The following is a 13,490-nucleotide window of genomic DNA, read 5'->3' as shown; positions in this document are numbered from 1 at the left end:
GGAGTCTGAATAGCTAGTCTTTACAAGTTCTCAAAGAAAAAAAAAACTGGGTTTTGTCGTACCTAGACCACCCATTGCCTCTGTCCTTGCAAATAAGGATTCTAATTCCATAAAGAAATAGCTCTGTCAAATAGTCTTTTGATTAAAGTACCTTTGGTTGGCTATTCGGGGCTTCCAAGTCGTCCAGCACGTCCTCAATGTCGTAGGCGACGGACTTGAGCTTCATGAGCCATCGACCTGCAGCTTGTCCGTTCTCTTCTCCTCGGCGCAACCTAAGATCTGCATCACGCATCAGAGCAGCCAGATCTTTCATTTTCTCCACCATGTGCTGCACCTCCCCTTTGTATCCCCACTGCAGGGAGATCTCATCTATGACGGGTTGGGTAAGCCTGCCAATGATTTCTTTCACCACGGAACTCGCAATCATCTCCCCAACGCCCACCATGACTTCACACCAAGCTTTTGCTCTGTCCCGCAAGTCTATTGTTGTGTTTGTGGAAGACAAGCAACAGCAAGGTAAGGAGCGCTATGCTTGTGGAGTCCACAATATACAGGATCAAGCCTTGTTGTTTTTTTTTCGAAAAGGGGGAAAAATAGCCGCATCTGCGTCAAAGGATGCGCGTGACTTTTATTAGATTATTCACAAGCGCTTACGAAAGCGATACGAAAAATCAACCTCGAAGCCACCTCACTAGACCTACAGTGGGATGAAGAGGGTGACAATACACCAACTCATATCATCCAAAAACTAAATGCCTACCCAAACCGCCCAATAGAGCACATTCAGTCAAGCAGACTCTCAGCGCACGCCAACGCACACGCCACAGAAATTGCTCCCAATCTTGTTTTATCTTTATTTCGGTCGCCCAATCTTGTTTCGTTTTCCCTACAGAATGTGAACAATGATGCAATTGGTGTGTGGTTTGTGCGGGCCAATTAGTCCAGTCAACTATCTCAACTACCAGCCTCCACCGGTAGGCATCTGCTTGCGCCGATCCAGCCACAAGTGGATCCAAATAATGCCGGGAGTTTGTTTGCAAAAAAAAAGGTGAAACTTTGTCTACTTTTTTTTTTTTTGATAGAACACGGCACTTTATTGATCACATAATATCAATACAAAGAGTTTTCCGGATAGAAACCGGAGCAGAAGTTGAAATAAAACCTAGGCTAGTTACATCAACGGATCTAGCCAAAATATGTGCCGCTTCATTCAACTGACGTTTAACATGATGGAAGGAGACCGAAGAAAACCTCCTGCTCCTTAGCTTGATATCAGCAACCACCGCACCCACCAGCGAGCGATCAGGTTTGGACGATAATATCCGTTGTACTACTTAGAGTACTAGTTGGTTCTTTTTCTTTGCAAATGACCCTATCTTATGTGGTGGTTTCGTATTAGTTGTTCCAGAAAACTAATATGGAATGAACAAAGTATAACTTTTTATTCAAATTTCTCATCTCGCCAAACCTACAGGAGCCGCACCGGAATCAGATCATGGGCCACGCAAAGATATGTACTAGCATAACGAGTTGTGGAAAAACCTATACATGGCTCATTACTAAAAAGTCATCGCCGGGGAGACAGCAAGTTTGGGCCACATTAGCTTCCGAGAGGCATTCGGTCGTTTCGGGTTTCAGGAACAATCTAGAAGGTTCTATGCAAGCTTTCTGTCGTTTCGGTTCTTTCCCGGTATATTAGGTTTATTTGATCGTTTTTTTGGCCTTTTTTTAATAATTAGAAAATTGTTCATATTTAAAAATTTGTTCAGTTTCGGAATGTGTTCCTTTCTTGTGTGCCGAACTTGGCGTGGGTGAGAATGGCGTGCCACTCTTCGTCAGTCATCCCCGATGGCTTCACCTTGCGGCGGCTACGCCGCATTGCTTGAATGAAGGCCCCGTTGGCAGCTTTCCTCGGTTTCTTCCCTTTTGGTGGCATGGCGGCCACAAGATCTATTGGCGGTCTCGCAGCGACATCGACAAATATGGTGGGAGGATGGGAGAAATGCGCGGGGAAGCGGGGGAGGGAATGAAATGGGCAGGGAAGACGAGCAAAGCGGGAGGGAAAAAATTTTAGACGCTAATTTGACTCTGTTGAACCTATGACAGGTGTGGCCTGCCGTGAAATGCCGCCATTTCGATCGTGCCGGGTGCGTGCCTTGTGGGTCGGGGACGGCCTGGACAGGCCCAATAGATTTTTGGGCCGCGCCGAGCGCGCCAAAAGTTTGGGGAACGCGGCTGGGTGGCAAAATTTGTGCGGCGCTCCCCAAACTAACTTGCTGGCCCGTTTAGGGAACCTGGTTGGGAAGCTTTTATTTCTCGCAAACCCAAATTCACCTACTAGGGAATTTATATATGAAAAAGTCGATCTCCACCATAAAAAGTGGAAAAGATTGTATCACAAAATTACATACTCCCTCCGTCCATAAATAGATGTCTTAGATTTGTCTAAATATGGATGTATCTAGACACTAAATAATGTCTACATACATCCAGATTTATACAAATCTAAGATGTCTATTTATGGACAGAGGTAGTACATCTATGCGTTTTAGGAAATTTCAAAAAATTCTTTCAATAACAGAGATTTTGTGTAAAGTATTATCTATGCCAAGAAATTTCAGTTTTGATAAAAAAAAAATGAGAGACAAAATGCCATGCGCTAATGTCTAGCGCCTTTTATGCACATGTTTTAATGTACATACATCATAATTTATAATTTATCTGTACATATATATTTATACATACATTGTACATACATACATGTTCTCTGCTCCTGTCTACATGCCGTAGACGTGCCTGTGCGACCTGGCCGTGTATTTAAACAAGTGGATCGATCTAACTGCTAGCGATGTGGTACTATTTTTTCTCCGGAAAGCCAAGTAAAACTCTTCCGCGCCGTCCTCACCGATTCCCTCACGGCCAAATCCTCCGTCGCCCTCACCCCGATTCTCCTCGTCGCCCAGGCGCGCTCTGCCGCCGGCGGCGGCAAAGTATCCGTAAATAAAGCTCCCGTCGCCGCCGCGTCATCCTCCCGGGAACAGCCTCGCCCAGGAACAGCACCGAGGTCGGAGGTGTTGCTGCTCGGATGGAAGGGATCGGAGGAAACTGGGGTCTGATCAAGGAGGACGCCCACGAGCTCCTGGGGACGCGCCTCGATCCACCTGAGCTGTGGGGTGGCTGGCCTCGACGGCTGCTGGCTCTACTGACTCTTAGTAGAACACAAGAGAGAAAACACATCATGATCCCGCTGAGTGGGTTCCAGATTGATCCTTTCCGTCACTACTCAATTGTTGACTGCTGTCTTAACTGACGAGATCGACATTGCTACTGCTGTTCACCTGAGATACATGAAGGGAACTCAGAAAAATATGCACGAGCTGCAACAAAACGTGAGCGTGCAAGGAAGAAAGGGGTTTACCAGCTGAAGAAGGGCAGAGCAACGTTGTTGCAACCTCATACTTTGGTCTGCAACTAACAGTGTAGTTGAAGGTGCAATCCATGTATCAATTATCAGCTCTGGTTGAATGTTTCCAGTGCTGAAGCTCGTTCATCCAGCTGGTTTGTTGCTCGGGCCTCGGCCGCGCTTCCAGAGGAGAGCATCCAGTGAGAAGAATTATCCATGTTAGATTAAGAAGTTGAGGCAATACGATGAGGTTCAGAAGTCAGTACACACAGCAGATTAGCCATGAAAAATATCGAAACTAGCCAGAACACTGCAGACGATTTATTTGGTTAACAGAGCTTGGTTCTGTCACTAGAACTCTTGCAGCAAAAAAAAAAAACTTCCGAAAAGCACTGGAACACTCCTTAGGAGTCATCTGGTCTTGCATGCAGGCATCATTTGAGGTCTATATATAGGCTCGCTCAATTGTCTTGAAGTTGACCTTGTCTTAATTTACAATTACATATAATTAAAACATGGTTCTTGTTAAATCTATGACTTATGACATGAAAGTTGAATGTAACATGTATCATGTGTCACTGAAAATACAACTCGTACCGTTATCACCATACACAGAGAGCACCGATGAATTAACACCTAGATGCTGGTATCCGTGTCCTTTCTTGTAAAACATGATAAAGATATGATTTTAATTTGTGGTGGATGGATAGGTAACGGGTGGTGGATGTGTGATTTAATGCATTATCACTCCATCTTACTTTAGCTTAATATATTTGCTCCACATGTTCGTAGTCTGCTTAGCTTTGCTACCTCCTACAATCTTAATGGTTCACTCAGAAATCTCAACCAAAAGAAGTTGGGTATGTGCAATGATGCTTGGAGTGTGAGGCATTAGGGAACAATCAGATGCTTCGTTGTTATGGGCTAGAGAGGCCAAATGGTTTTTCAAAAGGAACACAACAAAGCCCATAAGTCTGATGGTTTCCTAGCCGAGTTCTATCAGAATTTCTAGAATGCCATTAAGCTAGATCTTCATCTTCTAGATTTGTTCAGCTTCCTTCATAGCGAATAACTAGAATTATTCCGCCTAAATTTTAGTGAAATAATTTTACTACCTAAGGTTAATGAAGCAGTAAGGATCCAACAATATAGACCTGTCTATCTTCAGCACGCGTGCAAGCATCACACATCGAAGGGTGGCAGAATTGATCTTGAAAGTGGACCGCTAAGCCAAAAATGACATAAGCACATGACGAAGTAGGAGAAAAACTCAGATATTAAAAGTACCTCTACCTACCAGCACGCGATCTACATGTAGTGGAGCTTCAAATATTGTTGAGTGAGGAGACGAAGAGGAAAATATTGAAGATGCCAACCCGTGCTGGAGCCTGGAGGTCGATGCGAGCAAACTGGCTCGATCTAGATGGAGCTTGGAAAAACAGGTAAACCTGACCAAAGTCCTCATATGCCTCCATCAGTTTTAAATAGAGCTATTTCTTACATGGATCATGGGGGAGAGGAAGAGAGTCTTGGTCCTGGAGATCGATGGAGAAGAGGATCGATAATGCCGCAATCCGATCGATGGAGAAGAGGACACATAGGGTTGTTTAGCGATTGTTGTATGGAGGACTGGAGATTCTCGTCCAGCCCAACCTAGGACGCCCAGCCCATGTGGTGAGTGAGGGAGCCACGAGAAATGGTCGCCCACGTAGCGCTTGCAGGAGCAGCTTCAGGCATTCGTCCATCATATACCTATGCGACTAGGGTTTCCTACGATCGGCGATCTCCGGCAAGGTATGTGAGGTTGCGCTGATCCTGACTCCCTCCTCTTCCCTCTCTCGTGGGCGTGCTCGGGCTGACCAAGGGGTCGACTCGCTCGACTTCCCGGCTTTGGCGGCGACCGCGGTTAGGGTTTGGGAGACTAGGGTATGGTGGCGGCTAAGGAAACTGGTGAGTCAAGCGGTGCGGCGGGCGTGGGCGGATCCAATCCATCGCTCGAGGATCTGCTGCAGAGTTTGAAGATCAAGGGTGATGATCTGGGCATGGGGGCGTCTTCGTCCCCAAGGCGGAGGTTGAGGCTCTGAAAGAGGACTCGAAGTGGATGGCGGTGTTGAAGGTGCTAACATCGAAAACCTTCAGCGCATCTTCTCTGAAGCAAACGCTGCGTTTTGCATGGGCTCCGGTGCAGGAGGTCACCTTCCGCGATCGGGAGAATGGCGGCATCATTGTACAAGCCAAGTGTCTTGGGGACTCGCAACGGATTACCGAACATGGTCCTTGGCTGTTCAGAGTGCAGGGGGTACTCATCGAGAAATACGACGGTTGCTGCAAAGCAACATCGGTGGAACTGGATAGGATTCATGCCTGGGTACAAATTCACAATGTGCCTGAACTATTCCGGAAGAAGCACATTATGACTGATCTGGCGGCAAACATCGTTCAGGATGTGTGTAGCTGGACGGGTGATATGGTGGGAGGAGAATTCGTCCGGGCTCGTGTGTACCTGGACGTAAGGAAGTCCCTCACCCGCTTCGTGACAATTAGGCCGGAAGGGGAGTCCCCGGTGTTCATGAGGGTGAAGTATGAGAAGATCCCCAAGTATTGTGTGGTTTGTGGCTTCCTAGGCCATGTGAAGGAAGAGTGTGGCTCTGGGGAACACCCACCGGAGGCCGAGGGTTTTGGAACTTGGTTGCTAGCTTATACGGCGTGGAACCAAGGAATTGCAGAATGCGGGGGATGGTTTCAACAAGCCCCCGCCGGCGTGATGTTCGCTCTGCGCCGGGAGCGGGTGACCGTGGTGCTGGTCGCTCGGGTCGTGGCGACGTGGGCAGAGGTCGTGGCACTAGTAGGAAAAGCCTCATCAGTGGCGCACGAAAATTTGATTCTGTGGCGCACGGGTGGTGCGCCACAGAAACGTCGCCACAAAAATAAGCTTTCTGTGGCGCACCTGATTGTGCGCCACAAAAATAAGGTTTACGTGGCGCACTTGTTCTTAGGTGCGCCACGGAAAAGGGTGCGCCTACAGAATTGCTTCTTAGTGCGCCACAGAATTTGCTTGTATTATACACGATTTTGTGCTGCTCGGTATACATATACGGTTTATACACAGCAATACGGATACACAATACGGATACACGGGTTATATACGAGCAACATTCAGATATAATATAAATATCATGTACATTGCACGGATATAACATAGACATCATCATCACATTACTTAGAGCCCGATCGAGATACATATATAGTGGCAAGTGTCAAATGTTTTGCATACAACTCTTAATTCATACAAAATTCACAATTTCGAGATACAAACTAGTCTTCATCCGGTTCCTCCTTTGCTCCGTCATCTCTACCCACCAGGCTCGCTTGCATCGGGGTCCTTCCATCCAGTTCCTACTATGATGAAAATGGAAGAAAGTGAGACCAACAAGTATCCGATGCACAAGAGAAATGGAATAAATGCCTCATACATTGTTGGTCAACACAAATATTAACATTCGGGGACGGTGTAAGTGAGACCAAGTCCGATGCACAAGAGATTGATATTTGTGCTATCTTACCAGGCTCACTTACGCCGCCCCGAGTGTACGGTGACCAAACATTTTAATCATCGGCATTTTGAAAATGTCAAAGCAAATGGAATGACAAAATGGAATAAGTGCCTCATACATTGTTGGTCAACACAAATATTAACATTTAGAGATGGCGTCGGTGAGACCAAGTCCGATGCACAAGAGATTGATATTTGTGCTATCTTACCGAGCTCACTTACGCCACCCCCAAGTGTACGGTGACCAAACATTTTAATCATCGGCATTTTGAAAATCTCAAAGCAAATGGAATGACAAAATGGAATAAGTGCCTCATACATTGTTGGTCAACACAAATATTAACATTTAGGGATGGGAGTAAGCGAGGCCGGGTAGGATGCACAAGAGATTGATATTTGTGCTATCTTACCGGGCTCACTTACGCCACCCCCAAGTGTACGGTGACCAAACATTTTAATCATCGGCATTTTGAAAATCTCAAAGCAAATGGAATGACAAAATAGAATATGTGCCTCATACATTGTTGGTCAACACAAATACTTTGCAGAAGGGCCCCCTTTCCCCGGTCGGCGTTCAGTCAACGGGTGCTTGACGACACAACAACGTCGATGCGCATCTCCGGCGCGGAACCACGCCGGTCCCTCGCTGTCCGGTGAACGAGTCCTTGATGCAAAGACCGTGCCGGCCTGCCCGGCATTATGCCGGGCCGTGTTGCCGCGCTTCAAGCCGTGTGTCCCGCGCCCTGCCTTTGTTCGCCTTCTTGCCCGGTGAACCAATAGGCTGATCGTTGGAATAAGGAAACCGATGACGGCCGGTCGCAAGATTAAATTGCGATCGGCCGTCATCGGCTTCCTTATTCAACGATTAGTCTATTAGTTCACCGGACAAGAAGGCGAAGAGTGCGGGCGCATGATCGATCACGGCCCGAAGCGCGACAACGAGGGTCGGCATGATGCTAGGGAGGCTGGCACCGTCTTGGCATTAAGGACTCGTTCACGTCTTGGACGGCGAGAGAAAAAAAGTGGTGCTGCTGCCGGAGAGGCATGTCGGCGTTGTTGTCTCATCAAGGACTCGTTCACGGAACGAGCGGCCGAGAAAGGGGGCTCGTCTACAAAGTATATTGCGGCGTATAGGTGACCAAACATTCTAATCATCGGCACTAAAATGGAAGAAAGGCCAATGCAATTAAGAAGTAGCTAGTATGAACTAAATGGAATGCCTCATACTTTGTTGGTCGAAACAAATATGAACATCCCGGGATGGCGTTAGTGAGGCCGGGTAGGATGCACAAGAGATTGATATTTGTGCCATCACACCGAGGCTCACTAGCGACACCCGAGTGTACTGATTGACCAGAACATTCTAATCATCGGCACTAAAATGGAAGAAAGAGCCAAGTGGTATCAACTAAATGGAATGCCTCATACTTTGTTGGTCGAAACAAATATTAACATCCGAGAGATGGAGTAAGTGAGGCCGGGTAGGATGCACAAGATATTGATATTTGTGCCATCACACCAAGCCTCACTTGCTCCACCCCGAGTGTACGAGTGATCGACCAACCATCTAATCATCGACAAGTAAATCACTTGGGGTAATGTTAAAATGTTTGTCTCCATATTTGGGAGACATTTTTAATATTGGAGTCTAGCTAATGGAAATCAAGAACTAGTCTTGATCTCCAAATGGTGATTAGAGGGAATTTATTCATCTTAAGCAACATTAGGGACAAATGGGATCATGCAAGGGACTTGGGTCATTTGGATCATAAGGCATCAATTAAGGAGGCAACCAGGGACAAAGGAAACATTTGATGATCCATTATCATAGGCAACAAAGCAACAACTTTTCCCCTCTAATCTAGCTAGAGTCCTTAAAAGAAATCCATCATAAGCATGGTCAAATACACATATATATAGCATGGGGCGAGATGCTCCAAAGGGATTATATATTCATCACTTGGTAATTTGGAGAGCAAACAAGCAGTAGCCATATCACTCAATCCAATAATATAGTAATTTGGATCATAAGGCATCAATTAAGGAGGCAACCGGGGGACAAAGGGAAACATTTTATGATCCATTATCATAGGCAACAAAGCAGACAACTTTTTCCCCTCTAATCTAGCTAGAGTCCTTAAAAGAAATCCATCATAAGCATGGTCAAATACACATATATAGCATGGGGCGAGATGCTCCAAAGACATTTTTAATATTGGAGTCAACCCAAGTCCCAAGCCAGGCTACACACACACACACGGCCAAACAGCTCACCGGGCGGTGTGCATGCCCAACAGCACACACGGGCCGGTGAGTCACCACATGCTTGCCAGGCCAAAATGGGTAGAATACCCGGTTTGTATCATCATCGGCTACTAAGCCATTTGGTGGAAGCAAAGCGAAGATCAGCCGGAAGGAAATCACCAAGGGAACATTGGTATGTCGGTATGGTGACACTACCAGAAGAAATCCAACATGGATTAATCCCTAACTAGCCATCCAAACTCACCTAGCACCACACGACTAGTTATACCATCAGAATATAGACATTTAAATGTCTATTTTGTTTTCAACGACAAAAGCTACTGGTAATCTAGTCATGGATCAACCGAGATAGCATGAGAGAGTCACAACAACGACCACGGTAAAGGGAGCCACCCTTGGACAACATAAAGGTCTGTCGGGGCTACCTCAAACCCATAGGAACATTCACTAAGCCATTGCATCATAACCCAATAGGGCTCGACGCATGAGCTAGGGTACCCAATCAATGATTGGCAACCCTCTAGCTACATCCGGTCCATCCATGAGATCATTACTTGCTCAGCAGTTCATCTCATTTATCTAATCAATCAAGTTAAACTAACCGAGATAAATGAAATGCATAATTAACGAGTGCACCGAGACTATTGCAAATGATCCGGAGGACATTTAAATCCGACAAAGTAATTTGGAGAGCAAACAAGCGATAGCCATATCACTTGGTAATTTGGGGAGCAAACAAGCGATAGCCATATCACTCAATCCGACAAAGTAATTTCGTCGAGCACTTTGTGCCCGCACGGGAGAGGAAGAGGGAGGGGAGGGGAGAGGTGGAGCTCACCGACGATCTTTGTTGGAGGAGCGGCCGGGTAGAGGAAGAGGAGGGGCCGGGTAGGGGTGGACGAGGAGGTCGACGATGATGGCGGGGCGGCGGCTCCTCCTCCTTGACGCGGAGCCGGCCCTCCTCCTCCATGCGGCGGCCGCCCTCCTCCTCCACGCCGCAGCGGCTTGTGCTGGCTGGTGGCGGGGATGGGTGGAGCGTGGCGGCATGCGGCCCTCGCGGAGGAAGGAGGCGGCGGCGGCGGCGGCGACGGCCACGCTCACCATGGAAGGCGGCGGCGCGCGAGGGAGAGGAAGAGGGTGGTCGAGGAGTACGGGCGGCGGCGCGCGAGGAGAGGAAGAGGGGTGGAGGAGGAAGAAGTACGGGCGGCGGCGCGCGAGGGAGAGGAAGAGGGGTGGAGGAGGAAGAAGTACGGGCGGGGGGAGGGGGTACGGGTGGTTATAGAAGGCGCTATTTACGTGGCGCACCGGCACAAGTGCGCCACGGAATCAACTACTACGTGGCGCACCGGAGCAGGTGCGCCACGAAGCACTATTCACGTGGCGCGAGCAAGTCATGTGCGCCACGAAATACCTACACTAATTATTGGTGGTGGCGGGATGTGGGCCCCACATAATTTACTGTGGCGCACGGCACGGTAGTGCGCCACAAAAATAGCTTATTTTTGTGGCGCACTCTTCCTCGTGCGCCACAAAAAATCTTTCTGTGGCGCATTTATTTTGGTGCGCCACAGAACTAAGCTTTGCCTATAAGGGTTTTCCTACTAGTGTGGGCACGGAGGCGGCCGTGGCCGGTTTGAAGCTCTGCACGTCGTGGACAACCGCAAGCGCAACTCGACCGAAGCAAAGCTATCTGAGGTGAGCCCTATCAAGGACGCCAACATCTCTTCGGTGGTTTCGTTGATGCTGGAATGGAAATCTCCGGGCGTGGTCGGTGTTGTAGAAGAAAAGGGGGCTAAAAACAGCTGGATTTTGAATTACTAGAGGCGGAGAAGGTATATCCGTCCCCGGTGGGCACTCCACCACCACCGCCTTCTGCGCGGGAAAAGAAACGCTCGAAGAAGCATATACCGGCCAAGCATGACATGAACTCTACTGAAATGGCGGGCTCCGCTGCGGAGCACCGCTCGGTCCAATGAGTACACTTCTGTGGAACTGTCGTGGTCTGGGCAATGAAGAGACAGTTCGGGAACTTCGAGATTTCGGGAAGGAATTTACCCCTACTATTATGTGTGTTGTGGAAACTCAAATTCACAAGACCATAGTGGAGAGTCTAGCAAGAACATTAGGATATGACAATGTTTTTGCTGTTAGCGGTACGGGTCGCAGTGGCGGCTTGGCGAGTTTCTGGAATAATGAAATAAAGGTTGATATTTTGCCCTACTCTCGGTATCATATCGACGTTGTTGTGTTTCCAGTGGCTGCGGAACCATGGCGCCTTACTTGTGTACACGGAGAGGCTCATGTTAGGGAGCGCCACAAAACGTGGGATGTGCTGAATTTCATCAAGGCGTCATCTCCGTTACCGTGGATGTGTATTGGCGATTTCAACGAGGTACTCCTTAGGGAGGAACATGTGGGAGTAAACGAGAGAAGCAATACCCAGATCCAGGCATTCCGTGAAGTTGTTGACACGTGTGAGCTTATGGACCTGGGGGTTTACTAGTGGTACACCGTGGACGTTCGAGAAGAGGGTCACCGGAGGATCATACTGCAGGGTTCGCCTTGACCCTGCCCTGGCATCGACAAGTTGGTGTTCCCGGTTTCCCCTTGCCCACGTCAAGCATTTGACGGCGGCAGCCTCCGATCACTCACCAATTATACTTTACCAGGAGATGCAAGAGGCTCCTACCCGGTCCCCTCCTATCTTCAGGTACGAAGCAATGTGGGAAGCCCACGAAGATTTCGCCCACATGATTGACCAGAATTGGAAGCGGCTGAGTCCCTAGCCTCGATGCATGACTTGGAGAAGAAGCTAGCTGACCTCTCCGCATCCCTGTCGGAGTGGGGAAAACATACCTTCGGACATGTTCGGAGGGAGCTGAAGAAACTCAAGGACGAGCCGCTTGTGATGCGTCTAGCCCCGGGACGTGTTGGCCCAGATCACCATGACATCAAAGTGGTGGAGGGTATCGTTGAACTGCAACACCATGAGGAAATGATGTGGAAGCAGCGTTCGCGGATTCAGTGGTTGTCGGAGGGCGATCGTAACACATGATTCTTTCATATCCGTGCTAGTAAGCGGAAGAAGTGGAACCGGATCTCTCGACTGCGTAGGCAGGATGGATCATTCAAGCAATAAGCATTCACTCTGTCATGTCACTTGTTAGGTTCACACGGTTAACATGTATGACATGTCATTCAGAATACAACTCTTCTTAAAGAGCTAAATTAACCATTGAATTGAAGCACATGGATGGTGTGATTCGGGTTCTTTATTGCCAAGAAGGAAAAAAAATATTATGATCTTAATGTGCAGTGGATAGATATCCCAACCACCAACCTTCCATGATTTGAGAATACTATCTTGCCTTAGCTCAATATATTTGCTCCACATGCATGTAGCCACCTTAGCTTATTATATATATCGTACTCACGGTCACTCTCACGAGAACCCTTACACCACAGAGGCGAGTCTCTAGTCAAAGAGATAAGTCTCAATCACTAGGAATTGGATACGTGCAATCATGCTTGGGACTGGGAGGCATCAGAGAACAATTAGATGTATCGGTGTTGCCAGCACCGGGGGTGCAAGAGCGTAGGGGTTGATGGGTGCATGTGAAGGATGGAGGGTATGAAAACTACGCGACAATAACGCTGTGTAGCTCAAAGAACACATGTGCCTCGTCGCGGATGATGTCACGTCACTCCACCACAAACACCAAAGTACCAAGCCAACTGGGAGCTGCAAGTAGGCCGAGCCGAGCGGGCTGTCTTTTGGACAAAGTCTCGCGTACAAGTCTTTCGGATAGAGCGTAGCAAGTCTTTTGGAGCATACCACTTAGGCAACGAGAATACCGGAGTACAATTTTTTGTCTCCATTCCATTCCAAGTTTGCAGCCTTGCATTCTTTCTCGCTTCCTCAATATCTTTTCTTGTACGCGGACGCAAAAAGGAGGATATTTGCTTCGACGAACTCATGTTTCCTATTATCACTTATTGCTTGAAATGGAAAATCAAGATTGCATTTGCGGGCTAGCACTAACCCTATAATCCATCTAAGTCATGGTGCATACTCAATCCAGAATTCCTGATTGCATTAACTTCAACAAAGTATATGCTGATGTTTCATATTTTGCAAAATCACAGAAACCCCAAGTGGATGGAAGGCCCTGCAAGGTCTGCATAGATAGCACAATTGATTGGCATGTTTGCAATTAGGAGAAATGAGCAAAACAAACAAGATAATAGCTGAGAGTTGCACCATGAATC

The sequence above is a fragment of the Lolium rigidum genome, chromosome 6 (genome assembly GCF_022539505.1).
Source record: "Lolium rigidum isolate FL_2022 chromosome 6, APGP_CSIRO_Lrig_0.1, whole genome shotgun sequence".
Lineage (NCBI taxonomy): Eukaryota > Viridiplantae > Streptophyta > Magnoliopsida > Poales > Poaceae > Lolium > Lolium rigidum.
The sequence above is the reverse complement of the archived record's forward strand: the minus strand, read 5'-3'. Positions refer to the sequence as shown.